Here is a 3,338-nt window from a genome sequence, read left to right as displayed (position 1 = left end):
TGTGTGTGTGTGTGTGTGTGTGTGTGTGTGTGTTACACTATAACAACAAAAGATTGTTGCCGAAACAGTACGGAAACCAATCCTATAGAAAGAAGTAAGCTTCTGCTTAATTTGGTCCCTAATTTCCTTCTAAAGTATTTTATTTGTAAATAGTTAAAATAACTCTGCGAAAGTTTTGTGCCAAAGAGGAAAAAAGAATAACGAAAACAAAGATACGAATAAAGAAAAAAAGGAAGGCAGAATTTACATGTAAGAAACTGGTGATGATTGTGTGTAACAATATCGAAATCAATTCAGCAAATACCTCTGCACTGAAAATTTACAGTGACTATACATTATGCGTATGTTTATTTGTGCGTCAATGTACTTATGTATGGAGGCGTCTATACATTTAGTAATTGCGTTTAAGAATGCTACTACAAAACTAATTAGAAATAACGGAGTAAAAACCAATTCAAAACATTTTTGTCTTGTAATTCTAATTTGGATAAGATGGTAGGGGAATGTGAACGGCCGTGAAGAGGTTCGTGAGTAAAATGATATTGCAGCGCAGCTAGAAGGCTACTGGGTCATGTTATGATACCATTATTGTCATTTCCGATCCAGGTGTATTATTGTATGCATTGCAGACACTATCACCAATAACAATGGTCACGTGTGAAAATTTGATAAATGAAGAGAGAGAGAGAGAGAGAGAGAGAGAGAGACAGACAGACAGACAGACAGACAGACAGAGACAGAGACAGAGAGACAGGCAGACAGACAGACAGAGAATGAGAGAGGGGAGGATCTAGAAAGATGGAAACTTGCGAGATGTCTAAATGAGCAAAAAATATGTTTTAGCAACTTAATAATAAACCTTGTTGGTAAGTTACAGTGAACAACGGGGGAAAAAAGTGAAATAGGAAAAAAATGAAAAAAATATAGTAAAGCAAGATGGAGCGGGTTCACCAAGTGACTGAAGTATGTGAGTTGAAATAAAAAGAAAAAAAGGCGTGTATTAGACTGAAATGCAATTGTAAGGGCGGATGTACGTTTCCAAACTACATCATCATCTTATCGAGAAGCGGATGCTATTTTCACAAAACTGCATAAAATAGTCTATGTTGAACTAAGAGAACTTGCCATAAAAAAAAAATAATTTAAAAAATCTCTTTTATTTCTATTCGTGGAATTTTGTTTCATTCTCTGTATATTTTATATTTTATTTTCTCGATCAATCTCTTTCTCGCTATCTTCTTTGTTTCTTTTTAGATTTCTTGATTTTTTTTTTATCCCTTCTCACAATACAAAGCAATATATTGATAAATATTTCTTGACTGCAACATTGGTACGTTAGTATCGGAAATTAAAATGCTAAATCTGAAGACATTTTACCAATTCATTTATGTAGTTATTGTGGATGTCGATGTGCGGTCGTTAGTTTTCACTGAACTCAAACTGACTATATTTTGATTGTTTAGTTGGAGCAGATTCACTTTCTAATAAATACCACAATATCACTGTCTCTTGCCCTTAAAAATGACAATTACTAACTACGGGGAAAAAAAGTAGTACAAACGATAAGAAAACCAGTCTAGATTTTTTTTTTCCATTTGCAAGAAATTTAATGCAGATTATTTTCATATACAATTTCTCTATCATATCATTCCAACTTTTGTACTTAAATATTTTTATTGATTTCAGTGACTGGCCTGAAGTATAGTCGATCACTATGACTCAATTAAGTGATATATTCCCTGTTTAATGCCTTAAACATAAATACGGATAGAGAGACAAAGATTACAATCACAACACACACATAGACGCATACACACATATTCACATACACATCCATATATGCGTGTGTATGTGTCTGTGTGAATGCGTTCGTGTGGATGCAGGCGTGCCTGTGTGATAAGGTGTTGGTGTGCTTATGTCGGAGGTTTGACAATAGGGGACGATAAAATAAGTACTGAGCTCGCAACGCCAGACTTTAGAAAACACGCATTTCAGAGAATTTATGTATTCTTCAGCCACTGAACCGGATAGGGCATCGCGTCGAATAGACATGAGAGAAGTTACATCATAAGATAATATCTCTTATGATATTCCATCATCATTCTGTGACTGACAGCGCTATCCGCGGCCCCGTAATATATGCGTTCCACAGTCTAGGTGACGCTGATTCAATGTATTACACATATTTGTCAACAGCGAGAAGTGTCTATGACAAAATACAGGGACTGGCTTTATAACGGGTTCGAATCTGCCTCAAGTATATTTGAATTGATAATAAGTTTATATTTATACACATCACTGCTTAGCTCTGTCACTCCGTAGATCATTTACATTGAGCCTCAAATTAGCGCTAAATGACTCTCATATCAGCTCGCAGCGCCGATCGTCCGTCTTTTGTGACTGAAGAAGAGATAACTACTCCGAAATACATGCATCCCACGTTCAGATCAAATGGCGCTGCACGTTGATTCAGAGTGTTTACACTTATTTGTCAGCGAGAAATTTTCTCCGTGTCTAAACACATTGTTTAGCTGCCTTAAGGGTCCAAATATGCTAGAAGTATGTTTGATTTGGGGGCAAGTTCGTATTTATGCACATCACCGTTTAGCGATGTTACCCGTAGGATAGCACAATGGGCAATGGGTTCATATATTCATATTTCTGGTGTTTTTGAACCATCTTCAGTACTGCACCCAACCCAGAAACTACTCATCATACTTTGCGTAACCACCCACTAAATTCAGCGGTGTAACTCTATTGTACATACTCAGTGAGAAATTAAAAGTGACTATGAGAACTACGAAGGTTCTGTATTATAGTATAATTTGACTAAATGTATTTGTTATTAAATATTTTTAGCACAGTGGTAAATTAATGGGAAGAATAAGAATTAACTTTTATCGTTTGTTTTGCTCTATAAAGGTAATCAATTCTTTTACCTTTCAACGATGCGGATTAAAGGAAAGTGCAAAGTGTCGTGCTATGAGCTCAAGCAATAAAGCGCGTTGTTTCGAAGACTACTACTTATGGACATTATTATACTTGCGTTATTTCTGAAAGAGAAAATGCATTAATTTCTGTAATCTTGTTTAGCCGGTATAATGCATTTGTTTCTAAATATGAAGGAAAGGATGTAATTCTATAAAACGGGAAAGCAGCTGCAAATTTAATTAGAACCTAAATCTTAAGGAAATATATCTTCAACTTCAGCGACATTAGTGTTACATATATGTATGTATGTATGTATGTATGTATATATAATATATATATTTACATATACACATATACACGCACACACACACACACACACACACACACACACACACACACACACACAC

This window comes from Octopus bimaculoides, chromosome 3 (genome assembly GCF_001194135.2).
Source record: "Octopus bimaculoides isolate UCB-OBI-ISO-001 chromosome 3, ASM119413v2, whole genome shotgun sequence".
Lineage (NCBI taxonomy): Eukaryota > Metazoa > Mollusca > Cephalopoda > Octopoda > Octopodidae > Octopus > Octopus bimaculoides.
The sequence above is the reverse complement of the archived record's forward strand: the minus strand, read 5'-3'. Positions refer to the sequence as shown.